Here is a 21,042-nt window from a genome sequence, read left to right as displayed (position 1 = left end):
TGGCAAAGTCTTATTCCCGCCTTTCGAAGCGAAAAATCCCACAAAACTACCCCGGATCATTTCACACGGAGGCGGGGTTGTCGATGTAATTGATTGGCAACCCCCCATGTCGGCGAGCAAGTTACAACTTGTCGTTCCCCTGCTGCAGGCGTCGGAGGAGCGCGTAGCTGCCCAAGCCCAACCCGAGGATAGTGGTCTATTGCCGAGCACAGGAAGAGGGCAGAGGGGGCTGGAAATCTGGATGATATGGAGAACCGCACGAGCACAAGCCGAGTATAGCGCTCTCCCGACGGGCACGCAAAGAGGGCCGAGGGAGGTGTGCGGCAAGCCGCCGGTCATCGGCCGAGTGGCATCCTCGGTGGACAAGGAGCTTTGTCAGCCACGAAATGCAAGCCACCTCAGTATTAAAACATGTGCCATGATCCCAGTATTTGGCATAATACAAAACACAATGTTTACCCACTTCCTAGTAAGTCCAATGGTCCCACAGTTGTCGGACATGTTTTGGCCAATCTCGGGGTGAACGGGAACTTTTTAAAACCCAAACAGGCTCACACGCCTCTTCCTGGTGCAGCAACAAAACCCTGCAGCACATTTGGCTGGCGTGATGCGAAAATAAACGAATTAATCCGCAAAATCAGCTGAATCCGCAGTCCATCTGCATGCTATAAAGCAATGCTGTATTGTGAGACTCGGACCTAGATGACGTCACATTCGCATTCCTTCTCAATCCAGGAAGTCACTTATTTTCATGGCGCAGGATTCAAAAAATTGAAGAAATAAAACGATCGCTTCCACACCCATCCAAGCGGTCCATTTCATTCAGGAGCATAAAATACCATGTGAAATATGATATAAACATGCTTTTTGCTGTCATAGGCACTTTAACCAGTGACTCACCCTTTTAAAACTTCAATGTAGTTACCCCTGGTGCCACTAGGTAGAGCGTCACCTAAGAGTTGGCCTCTAATGATCCACTGATGGGGAATGGAAATCAGGTGTGTCTGTAAGCACTCATACAAGATAGCACTGGCAGAGCACAGAGAAGTTGCTGGTGAGTTTGCAGAAATTTCCCATCCCAATGAAAGCCAAATAATGAATGATCAGGCTGCTAAAATAAAAGCCTTTATGAGGTAGAAGTAGGACAGCTATAGGCAACAGTGATGTTTATAATTTGTAATTATAATAAAGTGGCCTGAGAGGGTGCCCTGTTTCTGTTAGAATTTCAATCTGTTTAGTAAAAACATGATAAAAAGATATTTATTCTTGGGTAAAATGTTATATTTCAGCTTGAAAGTCAAAACAATGACGATATACTTCGTTAGAACAGGCTTGACTGAATTAAAAAAATTAATGACAAATAAGTCGATCAGGTAATCAATTGGTCAAGTTTAAAAACAGGTTAGGAACAGGTTTTTCACGCTTCGCACTATTTCATTTTCCTTCAAGGTTTTCAACCTGCCACCCTGCTATCTGAATTATGCAAATGAATAAAAATGGAAGACAAGTTGGCCTCGCGTCCTCTGTGCTAACCATCCCTTCAAGCGGGACAAACACTTTCGCAGGAATTCTGCAAAGATGGAAGAGCAACAAAAGACACAAAAAGGTTTGTGAAAGGGAGGCTAAGAGAAAATATAGAATAAACATTGGCCCGGCTTTCACTTGCTGGCGGGACGCCCCAAACCCCCCCACCCCCTCAACCGAACTTGTTAGCGCTGATGAGTTCAGATAGGGTTGGTGGGTTAACCACACATTGCCACACGGTTGCTAACTGTCATATGCTATTATTTAGCTACAACTGGATTCATTACCTTATTACTATTAATCCTTCACACAGCCGCTGGAAACAGAAATGTTGTTTAATCCATGGATCTGTTTCATTTTTGTATTGGCATGCTATAATGGTGCCATTGAATCACCCTAGCTTAGCCACTCTGGAGCCTTGAAACTAACAAATAACTTGCAAACTAAACGGAATTTGTTGACATCAACTCCACCAACTAAACCCCTGCGAACTCGAAGATTAAGTTTAATGTCAAAAATCATGAACTTCTGCTTTAAGGGAAAACCCTACCTTTTTTGTCCACGGGCGTCGCTAAAATCGACCAAAAAAGTTACCAAGTGTTGCTTTAAAGCACATCAATTTACCTGAATTAAAAAAAAAAAACATTCAAATTGTAAAAATACACTCCAGGTGCATGTTTTGACGATTTGATACTAAAAAAAAAATTTAACAAAGTAAATAAATATTGATAAATTCAAATTAGCAGCAAGAACTCAAGAGGACAAAATCCTATAACTGCAATATGCAATATATTGATGTCATACTGAAAAAGCGATAGGCTTGTTGGCATTCTTTGGCACGTTTCTGCTGAAAAAAAACAATCAAGCTCCTTATCAATGTGATTGTGGTCTAATGTCTTTAACTCATTCAATCCCAGCCATTTTCGCTCCCGGCCGTTTAACTGGATTTTGACTGATTTTGCAAGGCCCACAGAAAATTTGGTTCTATTGCTATATAAACATGGACTCTCTTCTTTCAGCAGGAAAAAAAAAGTAAGTTCATATCTTTTTCCATTCTTTAGATATCAGCATTAGAAAATAGCTTAGTTTGAGCAATTTTCCAATTTCTGATGAAAAAACGGAGTAATTGAGCTTTTCGTAAAAGCATACATTTCAAACGTAACTCTGACTTAAACACAGCCATTTTTTTCTTTTGTGACATCCCAAACATCTGAATAATGTTTTCCTTCTACAAAAAAACATAAACAACAAGACAAATGGAGCTTTTGATAGCAAAGTAACAATTTATTTACACATAACTAAGTGAGAGATGACGCCGTTGTGGCCACAGCTGTATCGGCAGACAGGGTAAATTTTCCCCCTCATCACCGCCTGTCTCATCAAGATATATATTTTTTAATCTTTCTTTTATGACCACTACCTCATAACAGAATTCACCTAGGGAACTTGTGTGGGGAATGTGCCTTTTCTTTACATCGTTCTCCACATTTTTCTCACGCTTCTTACTTCTTCCAACTTCCGTTTCCTGACTATTTCTTTTCATTCATTTCCTTTCATGGTCCGATATTAGTTCTTACCAAATGCGCTACTGCCTTCCAGTGGCCAGTTTTATTGCTTTAAAATCTATTTTGAGCGTTGTGCTTTGGAGCGAACTTTCATCAGAACCTAGAGATGTCTCTTGTGGGAAAAAAAAAAAAACGTAAAAGATATATAAATATGTTTTTGGGACACTGAAACAATTAAAAATAGAACGTTATTATTCGTTTTTGGGAGCAAATGAGTTAGTGACGTCTTAATTGATTTAGCTTTCTGCTGTCCGCTGCAAACATTTTTAGACACAGTAAATAGAATGTTCTTTCCTCGTCTCCCACTGTATTAAGTCTAACCCAAACGCTGCATAAGCTTTGTCATATTTCCTACTCTTAGCTCTTTATATCTCCAGTGTTCTTTGCTGTGTGCTCGTTTGGTTAAAAAATGTTGCAACTCTGAAAATGAAAGCGCCACTGCCACCCACTGAGTGGATGTGAAATGACACTTTCTTCTAGTACGGCAAAAAAGTATGTTCCCCGAGGTCAAATACGCCACCCACAGCATTGCTCTGGCCCCCACTATTTGAGAAGTACTGATTTAGACTGACATAGTCAGTTACAAACAACAGCCATTTTGCTGACGCCGTACGGCAGGCTCACGCATCTCCATCAATGCCATGCTAGTTTGTCACCTTTTTATCATTACCTAACTAGGATACTGTTCACTGAAACATGGCGACTGAAACATTTATGGATAAGTGTCCCCCACCTCCCGCTTTGTGTTGGTTTCTATTCTCAGTGTTTGATGAAAAGGGTTGACAAAACGTCTGAATGCTAGCGCTTTTGAAATTCATTTGGACTGGATTGGATTCAAATCTAAACATCAAGTTCACTACTTAACAATACTTCTTTCCTTCATTGCCCAGCACGAAAGTTATTTTTCACATTTCTGCCACCATATAATTTGCATTAAAAGTATTCATCTGATACTATTCATATGGTTGACAACCAGTAGTTATGTCAAGCACTGTTCTAAAAATGATGTAAGAAGGGCTCAATTACCTCGCAGCTGAACAAAACCGTTCTCATTTTCTTGACACCTGTCTTAATACTGAGCTGATTATCCTGCTCAAGCAAACATGCAAGTTCAATTTCAGGTTTCAAGTTCAGATATACGCTGCAAACGTATAAGGATAGTTTAAAAAAATCACATATGATTCATTAGAGCTGTATATTTACTGAAATTAAACCAAAGAGAGCCACCTGTTTGGTAAGGTAGCCAAGAGGCAGTTTTAGAAATAGAAAGGATATAAAGCACAGGCTGACCCGCTTGTTCATTGTGCCATCCAAGCCATTGTTTTTCTCACAGTATGGATAGCCATCTGTCAACCTTACAGCGAGAGAGAGGCAATGATTTTTTTTCTCGCTTGAGTGAACATCGAGCAAAGCAATATTTCACATGTTGGCTTTGAAAAAAAAAAAATACCCATCTCAGGGGATTTTGCTTGCCGAAGTGATGTGGTGATGGTGTTGAACATTAAAAATGATAGTCGGGCCACTGAGATGGAGCAGGAGTTCCATCAAGTCAGGTTAACCAAGACTACCATACTCCCCTCAAATATTGTGTCGTTTGTTTGATGTCGGTTGATGAATATTATTTTTAGGGTGACCTGTGGTGGTAACGTGTTACATTTACTTGAGTAACTTTTTGAGAAAAATGTACTTCTAAGAGTAGTTCTACTGAGCCATACTTTTTTCTTTGAGTAGATTTGTGAAGAAACGCTACTCACGACTTTGGGCTACACTTGTCATTACATTTTTCTTCTTTATTCGACATACATATTTATATATATATATATATATATATATATTAGGGCTGTCAAAATTATCGTGTTAATGGGCGGTAATTAATTTTTTAATTAATCACGTTAAAATATTTGACGCATTTCACGCACATGCCCTGCTCAAACAGATTAAAATGACAGCACAGTGTCATGTCCATTTGTTACTTGTGTTTTTTGGTGTTTTGTCGCCCTCTGCTGGCGTTTGGTGCGACTGATTTTATGGGTTTCAACACCATGAGCGTTGTGTAATTATTGACATCAACAATGGCGAGCTACTAGTTTATTTTTTGTTAGAAAATTTTGCAAATGTTATTAATACGAAAACATTAAGAGGGGTTTTAATATAAAATTTCTATATAATATTTACTAACATTTATCTTTTAGGAACTACAAGTCTTTCTATCCATGGATTGCTTTAACAGAATGTTAATAATGTTAATGCCATCTTGATTTATTGTTATAATAAACAAGTACAGTACTTATGTACAGTATGTTGACTATATATATCCGTCTTGTGTCTTCTCTTTCCATTCCAACAATAATTTACAGAAAAATATGGAATATTTTATTGATGGTTTGAATTGCGATTAATTACGATTAATTTTTAAGCTGTGATTAACTCGATTAAAATTTTCAATCGTTTGCTAGCCCTAATATATATATATATATATATATATATATTTTTTTTTTTAAAACAGACGCCAACAGTAGCGCGACCAGTTTCACCAATGAGACGCTGCAAAAATCACATGACTCCATCATAGCAATCAGACTCAAGCTTGCCGTTGTATGATCACGGTGGCCTGTTCAATCACCTGGCATCCTTAACCCCTTCAGACCTAAGCTAAAGGACATCATGTGTTTGCGTCTCTAAACCAATAAATACACTGAATTCAGTTGCTATTGCCACTTCTGGGAGATTATTGGATGAAACTTTACCCATCGAAATCAAATTGTGAGGTTTGGCACGCCCTCTTTGCTATTTTTGGCTTTTTTAAAAATGGCTCACCAAATGCAAATACAAAAAAGATAATGTAAACTGCTCATTTCTCATTGAAAATATATTAACATTTAAAATAATCAGTAAAATGAAATATCCCAGACCAAAAATTGCACTCTGTTCTGGTGTTTGAGTAGAGTAAAAATCAGTGCAGATTTTTTTTTTTTTTTTTTTTTTTTGCCCAGGAGAAAAAATGCGGGTCTAAATGGGTTGAAGCACTGTAAAAAAAAAAAAGTATTTGACATACAGCGCTGCCGTCAACATGACTCGAAAGCGTAGATTTTAACCTCTCTCCCAGTTTTTATTTGGCACCGATTGACCACGGAAAACCCGAAGATATGATTCTTTTATTTCCAAAATGGGAAATATGCTTTCACCACTAGAGGGCACTCATGCTTTTTCGACGAATGATGCTTCATTTCAGTATTTTTTTTTTTCCCTGCCAGAAATCAATGATTTATTGGAGGGATTTCTTTGGCTTAATGTGGTTATGTAATAGGTTATAGTCTTCTTCAAAATAAAATAACGGTTCACATACAGTAGATTAAAAAAATGTTTAAAAAATCAAACATCGTAAGCAGTCACAATGTTGAGTATCGTTTACACCAATTTTTGGATGACAAGTTTTACTTCTACTTGAGTAATACATATTATTCTGAAGTAACGCTACATTTTTGGCTACTCCGCCCACCTCTGATCGTGATTAAAACAAGAAATATATAAAATTTAAGGGAGTCATTTGTTACATTCAAAGTTACCAGTGTTGTTAATCTTTATAGAAGTAATTAATTAAAGTTACAAATTACTTCTCCCAAAAAGTAATTGTGTTAGTAACTCAAGTTCCCTGAATGTAAGAGTAATTAGTTACTTGGCAAAGTAAATGGTGATAATTTTCTTGTTTTTTTTTTTTTCCTCAAAAAAAAAAAAAAAAAAAAAAAAAAAAAAAAAAAAACAGGTCACACAATGTGAAGTTTAAAGGGTTTTTTGGGAAAATTGACCCTAAATTTAACTAGACGCAGGGGTATTGCGAATATTGCGATAACTAGATGGTAACCTTTGCTATGTGTGGAAGTCATTTAATGTTGTGAATCAACCATTAAAGTTGTTCAAATTGCTCCCGTTATTGAATTAGTTCCCTTCTGTCTACTTTTGACATGTGTAAGTTTTAAGGCAAGGCAAGGCAAGGTGAATTTATTTATATAGCACAATTCAACACAAGGCAATTCAAAGTGCTTTACATCACACGAAGACCATAAAAATCACATTTAAATCAACACAACGTAAAAACCAAGACAAAAGATTGCATTTAATCACAGATTAAAAATAAATAAATAAAAATAAAACAAAAATAAAAATAAAGCAAAAACTACTACTACTAATAATCATTGAAATCAGCAATAGAGATAAGCACAAGAGGAATAGAAGGCAGTTAGATTGAAATATATAGACAGTTATGGATATGCAGTGCTAAACAAAAGCGTTTTTAGCCCTGATTTAAAGGAGCTAACAGTTTGAGCATACTTCAGACGCTCGGGTAACTTGTTCCAGAGGTGAGGAGCATAATAACTAAATGCTGCCTCACTCTGCTTGGTTCTTGTTCTTGGAACATGCAGAAGACCCGTTCCAGACGACCTTAGGGGTCTAGATGTCTCATAGGAATCTAACAAGTCAAGCATGTATTTTGGTCCAAGGCCATTAAGTGTTTTGTAGACGAGCAGTAGTATTTTACAGTCTATCCTTTGACTCACTGGAAGCCAGTGTAGCTATTTCAAAACCGGTGTAATGTGGTCCAGCTTCCTTGTATTTGTGAGGACTCTGGCTGCAGCATTCTGTACTAGCTGCAGCTTCCTGACTGATTTTTTATCAAGACCTGTAAATATACCGTTGCAATAGTCCAATCTGCTGAAAATGAATGCATGCATAAGTTTTTCCATGTCTTGTTGAGTCAGAAGCCCCTTAATTCTGGTTATATTTTTTAGGTGGTAATAAGCGGATTTAGTGACGGACTTTAGATGGCTATCAAATTTTAGGTCTGAGTCAATAATTACGCCAAGGTTTCTGACTTGATTTGTAGCTGTAAGTGACATTGTGCTAAGTTGGCTGCTTATCTTTGACCTTTCCTTTTTTGGCCCAAAAATGATCACCTCTGTCTTCTCCACATTTAACTGGAGAAAATTCTGGCACATCCATTCATTGATTTGATGAATGCATTTACTCAGGGAGACTAAGGGACTATAATCATGTGGGGACACAGAAATGTACAGTTGTGTGTCATCTGCATAGGCATGATAGGAGATGTCATACTGTTCCATTATCTGAGCTAACGGAAGCATATAGATGTTAAATAAGAGTGGTCCAAGAATTGACCCTTGAGGGACTCCACACGTGAATTTGGTTCGTTCTGACTGATAGTTTCCAATTGACACAAAGAAATCCCTATCATGTAAATAGGATGTGAACCACTGAAGAATAGTGTCAGTAAGCCCTACACACTGTTCCAATCTGCTGAGTAGTATGTTGTGATCACCCGTGTCAAATGCGGCGCTGAGATCCAATAGTAGCAGAACAGATGATTTGCCTGCATCGGTATTCCGACGAATATCATTTAGGACTTTGATAAGCACGGTCTCGGTGCTGTGTTGTGGCCGAAATCCAGACTGAAATGAGTTAAAAAGATTGTTTTGGATCATAAAAGTCTGGATCTGTTCAAACACAACCCTTTCGATAATTTTCCCCAGGAATGTCAGATTTGATATTGGCCTGTAATTACTAATGGTTGAGGCATCCAGATTAGGTTTTTTTTAGGAGAGGTTTTATTACTGCAGTTTTTAAAGTCTGAGGAAACTCTCCTGTTTGGAGGGAAGTATTTATAATCTGAAGTATGTCTGGGGCTATGCAATGAAAAACAGTTTTGAAAAAGTTTGAAGGAAGGATGTCAAGGCAGCATGTTGTGGGCTTTAATTTCGACACAATTTCTGTTAAAGTGGCATAGTCCAAGAGGCTAAACTGTCTAAGATTGACGTGGGGGACATTTTGGGAGGCATTTAGTGTCACATTTGTTAATCCGGAGTTGCACATAGTCTGTCTAACTAAAACTATTTCACCATGTAAAGATGGATTTAAGTCAAGATTTTGCTGATTTTGGAGCATTTTAGATAAAAAGTTACTTCGGTTCGCTAGGAAGGTTCTCTACAACATAGCCTTCCTGAGAAGTCTACTTCTTTAATATGGCGGCTGTTTACTAAAGCATCTAGTTCTTTATTATACATGTTGCAAATGCAGCCGTGTCTGTCATTTGCATCGAGTTCTGTATATATGTGATATCTACCGAAGCATCATGTGGGCGTAGTTTGTAGGCTATCGGCGACAGTCAGGTATTATTGGAGCCACCTAGCATAGCAGCATCGCATTTGCAACAGCGTCACCCTCCCTTGCCTCCTCCCCACTCCTGCTCTGCTCTCTAGTCTCCGTGAGTCTGTCTTTCTCAGACTTTTCTTGTGTCAGTCAACCAACATAGTCACGCACGCCTTTCCCGCTTCAGTAACGGTAACGGCGTTGCCAAGATGAGAAAAGTAATTAATTAGATTACTCACTACTGAAAAAAATAACGCCGTTATTAACAACACTGGTAGTTACTTACTTTAGATCAGATACTGGGTGGCATACTCTTTCACTCACCCAAATGTGACTCTGCAGACCTTATCCACTTACTGCACTGATAATGGGAAGCATTTCTAATAATGTGATCATATTATTCATTGAAATACTCGTAAAAAGAATTACAAACAGCATTGAGAATTAGTGCAATGCAGTTTTACAAAAATAGGAGTATGTCTTTTTGTGCTTGAAAAGAGGCATTTTCTTTTTATACTGCTCACATATCAGACATTATTCAAGAATGTGTATCCAAAAAATTTGTTGGTATTTATAGAATTTATGTTCCAGGTTGCGTTCAAATTCCTCAAAGTGACCAGGGAATGTTAACATCCACCCCAAAATAATGTGCCAGTCTTCCTCAGCCATTGGCTTTCAACACCGAGATGTCATTTGTCACATCACAACTTCTCTTCAAGGTCGCGGCCCCCAATGAGGCTATAATTCAACTATCATGTAATTAAGTAGACCAATGATCATTTGAAAGGAGTAATGGAGTATAGAAAATGCCTACATTAGAACTTAGAAGTGTCAAGAAGGACACTTTGGAAATTGATGAGCCATTAGCTAAAGAGATACAAATAGATGAACAACTAAATCACTTCCCAAAAGAGCACTTATAAATGTGCAGGCATTATTGTAATAGTATTTATTAGAGGTGTGCATCGGTACTGCCCTCACGATTCGATTCGATTACGATTCGGAGGGCCACGATTCGATTCAATTCGATTTGATTCAGAGGGTCACGATTCGATTCGGTTCGATTCGGCAATGCATCGCGATGCCTTAAAGCCTGGGATGCATTAAAATTCTAAAGCAAAGCATATTTTTCCGTGAATCATGAGGCAACACAAGCGGTTAGACATTAAACAACTTTTTATTGGCTCTTGTGTCACTCCTGGTTGAAGTCAAATGAAAATACTTTTAGATATATATTCAAAAAAAAAAAAAAAAAAAAAAAAACAGATCACAGCATTTAATTGGTGCTTTGAATGAGACCAGGGCTTTCTTTTTTTTTTACACACAGTAGCAGCCTTTCACACAGTGCAACATCTGAACTCCTGTGCAAAATCAGTAATAACAGTCACTGTATTTTAGTTACAACAACCCATCAATAAAAATATTCAAGAAAATATTAAAGCGACAAAGAAAATATTGTAGTGCAGCAGCATCTTTATCGCAATCTCAATCCAGGGATCAGTTCAGTTGCAAACAAAACATCCAACTAAATTGCAATGTAGAACAAAAGTAAAATGTTGGCCTAGCCCACTATATATGTGCAATCAACTTAGAAATGCAATCAGTAACTACCACGTAACAATAAAAAATAATGAATTAAAATGAAGTGCAGCAGCATTTTAGCAGCCATAACAATCTGTTTCAACATGAGGAAATATCATTTTTTTGCAACTGAGAGAGCAGAGAGATAGTAGAGGTTAGATGGGGCCTAAAAAATCCAGCCCGACCCGACACGGCCCGCTGGTATTGAAGCCTGACCCGGCTTGGGGTGACGCGAGAAAAAAAAAAAAAACGCAGCAGCAGCAATTTATTTTCATTTCTTCGAGATGGCAGAAAAAAACGCATGTTTCTTAATGTTTAAATAGTCTACATATTTTTATGATCATTATAGAAGCATTTACACAACGAAATAACGCTGGGAAAGTTTAATATTAAAAAAAAAAAAAATCGATTTTGCAGACACACAGAGGAGAAGATTCAAAAGGATCACATTTGTGTTGCCTTTGTGTGCATAAAAAAGTCTTTCATAACGAATTCTCATTTGGCAGAAAAGAAACGCAAGTTTTCTTAATGTTTAAATAGTCTACATATTTTTGTGATCATTATAAAATCATTTACACAACGAAATAACGCTGGGAAAGTTTAATATAAAAATAAAATAAAAAACGAGTTTGCAGACACACAGAGGAGAGGATTCAAAAGGATCACATTTGTGTTGCCTTTGTGCATAAAAAAAGTGTCTTTCGTAACGAATTCTCAGTTGGCAGAAAAAAAACGCAAATTTTCTTAATGTTTAAATAGTCTACATATTTTTGTGATCATTATAAAATCATTTACACAACGAAATAACGCTGGGAAATTTTAATATTAAAAAAAAAAAAAAAAAACGAGTTTGCAGACACACAAAGGAGAGGATTCAAAAGGATCACATTTGTGTTGCCTTTGTGTGCATAAATAAAAGTGTCTTTCGTAACGAATCGCAAGAGCCACAGCAGAGGAGAAGAAGAAAAAGCGGGCGGCGCCACTGCTTCATGTGAGTGCACAAGCAAATGCACAATACAGAGAGCCTGCTCTCGGTTTTATCCCATTTTTTTAAAAAAAATAATTTATTAGTCCTGCGCGGGGCAGCCCGACCGACCCGACCCGACCCGAACGTGAATGCTTAACATTTTGGGCCCGAACCCGAACTCGGGCACAAGATCTAACCTCTAAGAGATAGGACATAACATAACAATGGCTGAAGCGGAGAAAAAGGGAGCAAGAAAGATTCTTGATGCACCTAAGACATTGAAAGCTGACATCTGGAGACATTTTGGCTTCTTTGAGGTTGGTGGGAAACTTGACCAGAGTTATGCAGTGTGTAAAAAATGACAATAATAATACAAATGGGGAAACCAAATCCATTGCATCACCGGAATTGCGCAGGGAAGATTTTTGAACGTACTTATATATTTTAAAATGCGCTGAATCGATTCGGCTTGTTGCCCGCATCGAATCGAATCGTCCATGCCCCGCATCGGGATGCATCGCCGCATCGATTATTGTTGACACCACTAGTATTTATTCATACAACATACAAAAGTGAAGGGGAAAAAAAGTGAAATTGTGTTCAAAATTTATAAGTTCAGTGAGGTATCCTTCTAATAATAAAGTACACAGATACCTTAAAAATAAATCTGTAGTTGCCAACATGAAGGCCCAGAACTATTAATTAATCATGTGGTTTTCAATGAATCCATTGCGTCATTCCAATGACCAACATAAGAGCTGAGCCAGGTACATAGTGGATAATCTGGAGGACCGGGACAAATCCCAGTGGGCCGGTGTTGTGCCTAATACCCACTCCAATCGGCTTTCCTCTGCTTCTCAGCAATGTGCTTCCGACAGAACGAGTGTCCCGACAATGACCAGAACGTCACAAGAGCGGCGTGATTATCACAAAAAGCATTAGTAGTCTAATGTGTTTATCAAGACATATTAATGCGAACGTCACCGGAGGTGACCCATGTAGCCAATGCTATAATTGTCATGACTCTAATAATAATTTTTGCGAGGCGGATGTACAGTAGTTGTACACTACGGAATCACAGGAGTGCCAAAATTTCAAATATATACTAGTCCTTCTAAAAAAATTAGCATATTGTGATAAAGTTCATTATTTTCTGTAATGTACTGATAAACATTAGACTTTCATATATTTTAGATTTATTACACACAACTGAAGTAGTTCAAGCTTTTTATTGTTATAATATTGATGATTTTGGCAAAAAAGTCAAGAAAACCCAAAAATCCCTGTCTCAAAGAATTAGCATATTAGCAACTTGCTTAATTAGTGGTTGACTAAATACTTATTTGCCCCACTGTAATTTTAAACCAATATGAATTTGCCTCAAGATAATTGTCATACTACCTGATCTGCAGAATATTTACTTTGACGTGTGTTTGTAAAATAAGCACCAAACACAATATGATAGAAATGATGGGTGCTTCCTGAATTTATGGTCACATGATGAAGCTGGTGTACAGTTACCTAGACAAAAGGGGTGGGTCAATTTACCCTCTGGCTCATATTCTCCAATCTCCACTAAGCTTTTTCCTATGTTGCCCCTTCAACTCATTCAGTAAATCAGTTCTTCTGCATGTCATTATGTTCCCGGTATATAGTGTAGCCCTTGATTTAGTCCTTATCTAAAGTATGCATCATATGCAAGTACAAGTCTAAATTTATTGGTGCTGGACTAATGTTATTCATTAACCTTTGCAAATGTTTGATTGGAATTTGGCATTCCTTCCTTCAAAGGCATCTTTCATTCCTTTTGGTACTCATCTACTTCAAATAAGTCACTAAATGCATGTCTTCAAAAGTCCAGTTCATGAAATAACTATACCTCATTACAAATAAAGCCGACACATGTACGTGCCACACACATGATAAAGCAAATTTGAAAGGTGGACAAAAATAGGAAGTTGCTTTATTATGGCAGTTGACTGGGCTGTGTTTGAATATCAGAATCTTGATTAAAAACTTCCTTCAGGAGACATAATTGTGTCTTATCAGCATAGGCTGATCTTGCAACTAATTTCGTATTCTTCTGAGTAATTAATGAGCTGCAATTATGAGAGCAATTAAGATTCTCAATTAAAGTTTGGATGATGTTGAAGCATTAAAAAAATCAATTAATTGAGCAAACTGTCTGGCAGATAAAATGTAGAGCTTCATACGCTCTCAGCAGGATTTTACACTGGTACTGTACTGTGTTTTATATTTGATTGGGATGAGAAGGTTATGTCAATTTTTATTTTCCTATTAGGAAAATGTAACAAGCTTTTGAAATGGATGCATTGGTACCTAGTGTTTTGCCCTCTGAGCCAAGAAATACGACTAGAATGAATGCTTGGAATAGTCTTTCAATATTATTTTCAATTAATTGTTGAGGGAACTCTTTGTGTATTCCAAAATCTTTGAATGCTTCAGTATCTCTTCAAGCAATTATTTTGCCTTTGACGGTGATACAGATAGAGATCCATTATGCATTGAATAAAAGTGAGATGTCTGATGGCTTTAACTGTTTTTCACTGCCTTATTTGCCACAATGTCACTTTTTTGTCATTTTGAAGCACTAATTGCATTTCTCATTTGCCTAAATTAGTCGTTATAGCAGCTAATGAGTTGCTGATTACAGTTTCGGAAATCTACTTTTAGCTGCTTTACTGATATTTTCGCTAAAACATTTAGTGACTTGATGTGATGCCACAAGTTGGTAATTACTCCATTTATGCCACAACTGAGCTATTATTGTAAAAACAGTGGTAATAGTGTTTTAAGTGTGTTTCAACAATAATTTGACAACACCCACTCTAAATAAAAAATTAGCATCCACAGAACATGAATATTAAAAACAAATATGACTTCTGTACGTCATGACTTGACTTGAAGATATGCTGACATGCTTATTGCATTTATTTTTTTTTCCCCCCACTGGAAGTAATCTTTTACCTAAAACATGCTGTGAGGTGAACTAAAGCTCATAATCTATATTAAAAACTGTTACACAATTATTCGAAAAATGGAAATCAGTGTTCTTATGGTCTTCTTATGGCGTTTTAATTTGCCACATGGGAGTTATACTCCCATTGTGGTTGTTCATTATGTTTTATTTATTAAGGTTAGTACATTTTTATTTAGAACATTTCTAATGACCAGGGCTAAACAGGGGGCTTGTACAGTGGTATGAAAAAGTATCTGAACCTTTAGGAATTTCTCACGTTTCTGCATAAAATCACCATCAAATGTGATCTGATCTTTGTCAAAATCACACAGATGAAAAAAGTGTCTGCTTTAACTAAAACCACCCAAACATTTTCAGGTTTTCATATTCTAATGAGGATAGTATGCAAACAATGACAGTAAGGGAAAAAAATAAGTACCATCACATTTCATATTTAGTGGCACCCCCTTTGGCAGCAATAACTTGAACCAGACGCTTCCTGTAACTGCAGATCAGTCTAGCACATCGATTAGGACTAATCTTGGCCCATTCTTTTCTACATAACTGCTGTAGTTCAGTCAGATTTCTGGGATGTCTGGCACAATTCGCTGTGTTTAGGTCATGCCACAGCATTTCAATAGGATTCAAGTCTGGACTTTGACTTGGCCACTCCAGAACGTGTATTTTGTTCTTCTGAAACTATTCTGAGTTCAATTTACTTCTGTGTTTTGGATCATTTCCTTCTTGCAGCATCCATCCTCTATTTAGCTCCAACTGTCTGACAGACAGCCTCAGGTTTTCCTGCAAAACATCCTGATAAACTTCTTAATTCATTCTTCTGTTCTTTTTCTTTTCGAGGGTTCTTTTTTACCTCTGAGTATTCTGCACAGAACTCATGGAGTCATCTTTGGTGGACGGCCACTCCTTGGGAGAGAAGCAGCAGCAGTGCCAAATTCTCTCCATTTGTAGACAACTACTCTGACTGTTGAGATTGTAGAGATTGTTTTGTATCCTTTTCCAGCTTTATACAAATCAACAATCCATGATCCCAGGTCTTCAGACAGCTCTTTTGACCGCACCATGATGCTCAACAGACAATGCTTCTCATTAAGACAATTCTTACCAGGTGTGTGTTTTATAGTGGGCAGGGCAGCTTTAAACCACTCATCAGTGATTGCACACACACCTGATTTAAATTATTTGGTGAAAATTGGTTTCAACTGCTCTTTAAGTCTCCTTAGGCAGAGGGTTCACTTACTTATTTCCCCCCTTCTGTCGTTGTTTGCATGATATCCTCATTAAAATATGAAAACCTATAAATGTTTGGGTAATTTTAGTTAAAGTGAACACTGTTTTTACATCTATGTGATTTTTGACTAAGATCAGATCACATTTGATGGTGATTTTATGCAGAAATGTGAGAAATTCCAAAAGGTTCAGATACTTTTTCATACCACTGTAGGTCAGTCTAAAGCAGGGGTGTCCAAACTTTTTGCAGAGGGGGCCAGATTTGGTGTGGTAAAAATGTGGGGGGCCGACCTCTGCTGACGTCCTTTACGTAGAAAAATATATTTAAGCAAATTTTAGCAACCCATTCTGTGTGTCATATTTGCTTTATTTTTATTTATTATTTTTTTAATTAATAATTTCAACAATCTCGCAACTAGCCTTTGTGGCGTTCTCTTTCGACTCTCGGGATCTTGTGAAATACTGCTGCTGTGAAATTAAACTAGCTTCAAGTTGCTTCAATTTCTCGCTGCGTATCTTCCCTGTAATCTTGTCGTTCACATCAGCGTGTCTTGTTTGGTAATATGGCCTCACATTGAACTCTTTAAAAACAGCGACTGTCTCTTTGCAAATGAGGCAGACACAGTTGTTGCGTATTTTAGTGAAGAAATAGTCCAATTTCCATCTATCCTTGAAGCGTCGGCCGTCGCAGTCAACTTTGTTTTTTGTTGTTGATTGTTGCCATTTTAGAAAATTGGAAGTCAAGGGTCACACGGGGTAATGTTGCTTAGAGGGCTGCTGCCTTTTAGTGGGTAAATGAGGAGAAGCATTTAATGTATAAACCAGGGGTCGCGTTAACCGAATATTTTCCGTCGTTGACCGATTTTTTAAAAACGATGACGGAAAAAACTGAAGTCCATCTGTCATTTTGACAGGTTGCAATTCACACCCCAGACCACAGGGTGGCGAGTGAGCATATTAATTAGCTATTGTCTCTCTTGATGCATGACGTCGTTGGCCTTACTCTGAAAAATGTCAAGGCAACTGAGTGTCCGAAGTTTCTTCAAAAAGCCCCAAAACGACGATGGTGTTGATAAAAGAGGTGAAAAAAGAGGGACTGCACAAGCGGGCACGCAATTCAAGTCCATGCGCACCAGGAGGAAAGTGTGAGACTGCGTTCAGACCACAGCAGGTGAACTGTTAATTTCATTGTTCCATATGTCTGCTTGATGTGTGATGATGGCACGGTGTGGATTCTCTGTTAAGCTTGTTCGGACATAATATTAATTTAAAATGAATGAAAACTAAATACTATTGAATATGTTAAAGCGGTATGCAATGTTAAGAGTCTTGTTAGCTCGAATTGCTGTGTCCAGTCGCTGTAGCTCTGCTGCTCTCTGTGAACTCTATTCAAGCCGGAACGCGCGCGGCTCTTAAGTGTCTCTGTCACGTGACTGTGTCGTAGCCGGTAATGCGCTCGGCCAAATGGACACACAAGTACGGAAGGTGAATTATGCCAAACAAAGGGTCACCACAATGTCATTATCATCATTTAAAAAATTTAAGTGACGGGTAAAAATAGATTATGACCGGATTTTTATGACCCTGTCAGTCAAAATGACAGACAACGAAAAAGTCTAGCGCAACCTCTGGTATAAACAGTACTGCTGACCAATTTAATAAATCTGGGTGCGGGCCAGACATTATTGATCTTATGACAGAGGCTGGGGGCCAGATGAAATCTGACCAAGGGCCGCATTTGGCCCCCGGGCCGCACTTTGGACATGTCTGGTCTAAAGGTACTGTACATATACACAATGATTATCATTCACACATACATGGTTCTTGCACCATTTAAAAAGTCAAACTTGATGCTTTTTAATACATTTTAAGACTAAAATTAATAATCTAAGACCAAAACATGTTGCAACAATTTCTGATGAAGAAAAAACAAATTTTACTGTAAACACAGAACTGCTGCCACAGACCGCTGGTGTTTTTCTCCACGTGTGTAACTCGACAGCTTTGACCCCCATTGTCCCTCATAAAGTATTTTTGCAAGACTTTGCACCGGACACTGTTGTTACTTTCACCAGGAGCCAACCACCTCTTAATAGAACATCTTCCATCAATTTTTAATTCGATTTATACTTCCCCATCTCTGCATATTCCAGCTAACCTCTACGACCACGAATCACCAGGAAATGGCGTCATGGCAACAACTCAAGTCGCTGACATACGCTGAGGTTGCGGACAATGTACCATATAACATATATTATTTCCACACTCTCGTATTTAGTGCACAACCATTAATAAATCAAATATACACCATTAGAAGTTTTACGAAGTACTACTGTGTTTTCACTGGCATTAAGCGCATCGTCTGGAAATGTAATACCTACAATTTTCCATTGGATTTAAGACAATTTAAGACCTTGATTATGATCATATTGTTATTATTGTGATCATACATTTCCCACGGGAGCCTTGATATAGCCACATATATATTTTAATGTTGTTAGTATCCGGAGAAAACCCACAAAAGCACCAGAAAAACATGCAAACGCCACCTTGAGTTAGAGTTGAACTCAGAACCTCTCAGGTCATAGGTGCTAGCAACATGCTCAAATGCCTGCCTCATCAGCAATCACTTGAAAAAACTTTCTTATCCAGTCAAAAATTGTTCAAACTTGCAACCGAAACATTTTCCGGTTTAAAAAAAAAAAAAAAAATCTACAATGCCATGATTAGAGAAGGAAAACCCACACAATAAACCACTGATTATGGTTTGGAGTGTCACACTTGACAGTGTATGAACCAAACACCACGCTGAAAGACATTGAATGCAGGGAAAAATGAAGGAGAGAAAGTCTATAACTGATAGCAACTTTGAAATGGGCACTCCCTTACCACTTCTTGTTCATAAATTCTACATTTTTATGAATATTTGTTCTACTGCCTTTGATTTAATACCAACGAAGCAGACTTTTAGCAGTCTTTTACCTTTTGTATTCATTTGACTTATACCAGGTAACATCCACATGTTACAGTTGTCAGATCATTTCAGGACAATGTTTTTACTTTTGTACTTTAAATCTTGTTACAGTTATTAGCCTGTACTGGTCATTTTGATTGGATTTGCTGGCCTCTAACAGAATGCTGTTAGAAATAGTGGTACCTCGAGATACGAATTTAATTCGTTCTAGGACCTGATTTATATGTCGAAAGAGTCGTATGTCGAGATGGATTTTCCCATAAGAATATGTTTCATTTGTTCCACAGCCCAAAAACCTACGCTAAATCCTTAATGAATACTGCAGTTACAATTGCAAAAAAGCAATTACACATAGCAAAACAAATAAATTATAAATAAACAGGAAATTAAAGTTTTTATTGTCACCTAAACTTAAAGAGACTGGCAAACAGAGGTCGGCGGAGAAGGGGGATGTTTAGGAGGAGGAGAATATGATGAGCTGTGCTCTGTCTAATTGAACAAATGAATTAGATTAGACACATGTACCGTATTTTCTGTACTATAAGGCACACATAAAAGCCTTCAAATTTCTCAAAAGGCAACAATGTGCCTTATAATCTGATGTATGGATCAATGTTGGTTCATCATGGCATGACATTTCCTTTGGCGCAGCCTCATCTAGTGGATGCATAATTCAACCCCAACCCCTACTTCTACTGCGCCATATAATGTGGTGCGCCCGATACATGAAAACGAGGGATAGCAACGGTTATTTCGCCCTCTGCTGTAGAATTTTAGATTGTGTCCTACAATACTCGTAGTCAATACTCTCCCACCTTTGTTAGTAAATGTATTTAACAGACATGTTGTACATAATCTGTGTTGTTTTAAACGGAACCTCTGACTTAAAAGACTTGTAGGCTCTAATAAGCCACAATTGTTCTCTTTTACTAAAATGTTATTAGAAAAACATAAAATATTGCCATCGATTTAAAAATCTATAATATTTAGTGCATGTTTTGACCTACGGAGGGCGCCATGTTTTATGTGCGCAATGGCCACTTGGGGTGATGATGTAGTTGGCCTGGACTGGGAGAGTAGCTGTGCTAGCTCGCAAGTGAAGCTAGTATGATGACTGGCATGATTTTGTCACATTCTGCTACTGGTCAGATTGTTTTGTTACAGAGCTGTGAGAGGAGTTCCCGAAATCTTACTTGCACCAATTCCAGCTCATCAGCAGTGTCTTCAAACCGATCCTAGGCTGGTTGTGGAGATATTGACTTGCTGCCATTTGACAGTTTGTATTCTCAATCCCTCCGTTGCTTGCCTTGGTTTTTTACGCGGCGAGATGTCCAACACATGCGCACATCGGTTAAAAGTGGTGAGTACTTACTATTTGTTTATGAGTCTTTTTTTACCTTTTCATTGCCACAAAATACAGTTTGCATGCGTTTCTCTCTCATACCTTTCAGCATTGTGTTTTCTTGTGGAAACTATAAAAGACATTGTTGATCTGTTGACCACATTAGTCATGAAGCTCATTTAAACCACAGAGGTGGGTCAGCTAGGGAGACCTCAATTCCCGCAAATCTCTCCCAACATTCGCAGTCAGTCTCGACAGTTCCGCCAGTTGGTGGGCGATGTTGTCCACACGTCTCCATCCCTCCCCGGACTGAGCCGTGCAAGCATGGACTAATGTTCCAATCCAGGCTTCCAGCCTGTCCTCCAAAGCCTTGAATAAGTCATCAAGGCGTAGTCAAGGATCAAGGCGGATTGCAGGTCTCCCAGGTCCCTTCCAACATTAGCAGTCTGACGCGACAGCTCCATCAGCTGGTGCCAAATGGAATCCACCCCCCCCCCCCCAACCCCGGGCCAGTATTGGGACCCGATCCGAGCTTCCAACCGGTCTTCCGAAGCCTTGAATAGTGCCGTTTGATCAGTGGTTAATTTGCCAATTTCCTTGAAAGCTGCTGTCTTGGAAACTTTCTGGTACAGTAGGACACCTCCCAAGCCAAACAGGAGAAACTCCGTGACCGACATGCCAATCAGCCAAATATCCTCG

General features: G+C 38.2%; 1 protein-coding gene across 4 annotated transcripts in view; it reads left to right on the top strand.

The window, feature by feature from the left end:
- Window positions 1-986: 986 nt before the first annotated feature.
- Window positions 987-21,042, top strand: part of adarb2 (adenosine deaminase RNA specific B2 (inactive)) — a 615,589-nt gene continuing 595,533 nt past the window's right edge. For 3 of the 4 annotated variants that reach the window (XM_057823822.1, XM_057823821.1, XM_057823818.1), the window contains exons 1-2: window positions 1,014-1,054; window positions 1,450-1,606. The gene's annotated coding sequence lies outside the window, so the exon portion shown is untranslated. Of the gene's footprint in view, window positions 1,055-1,449; window positions 1,607-21,042 lie in introns of all 4 variants that reach the window. The other variant, XM_057823819.1, reaches the window with a different exon arrangement.

This window comes from Corythoichthys intestinalis, chromosome 20 (genome assembly GCF_030265065.1).
Source record: "Corythoichthys intestinalis isolate RoL2023-P3 chromosome 20, ASM3026506v1, whole genome shotgun sequence".
Taxonomy (NCBI): Eukaryota; Metazoa; Chordata; class Actinopteri; order Syngnathiformes; family Syngnathidae; genus Corythoichthys; species Corythoichthys intestinalis.
This window is presented reverse-complemented; position numbering and strand designations above follow the sequence as displayed.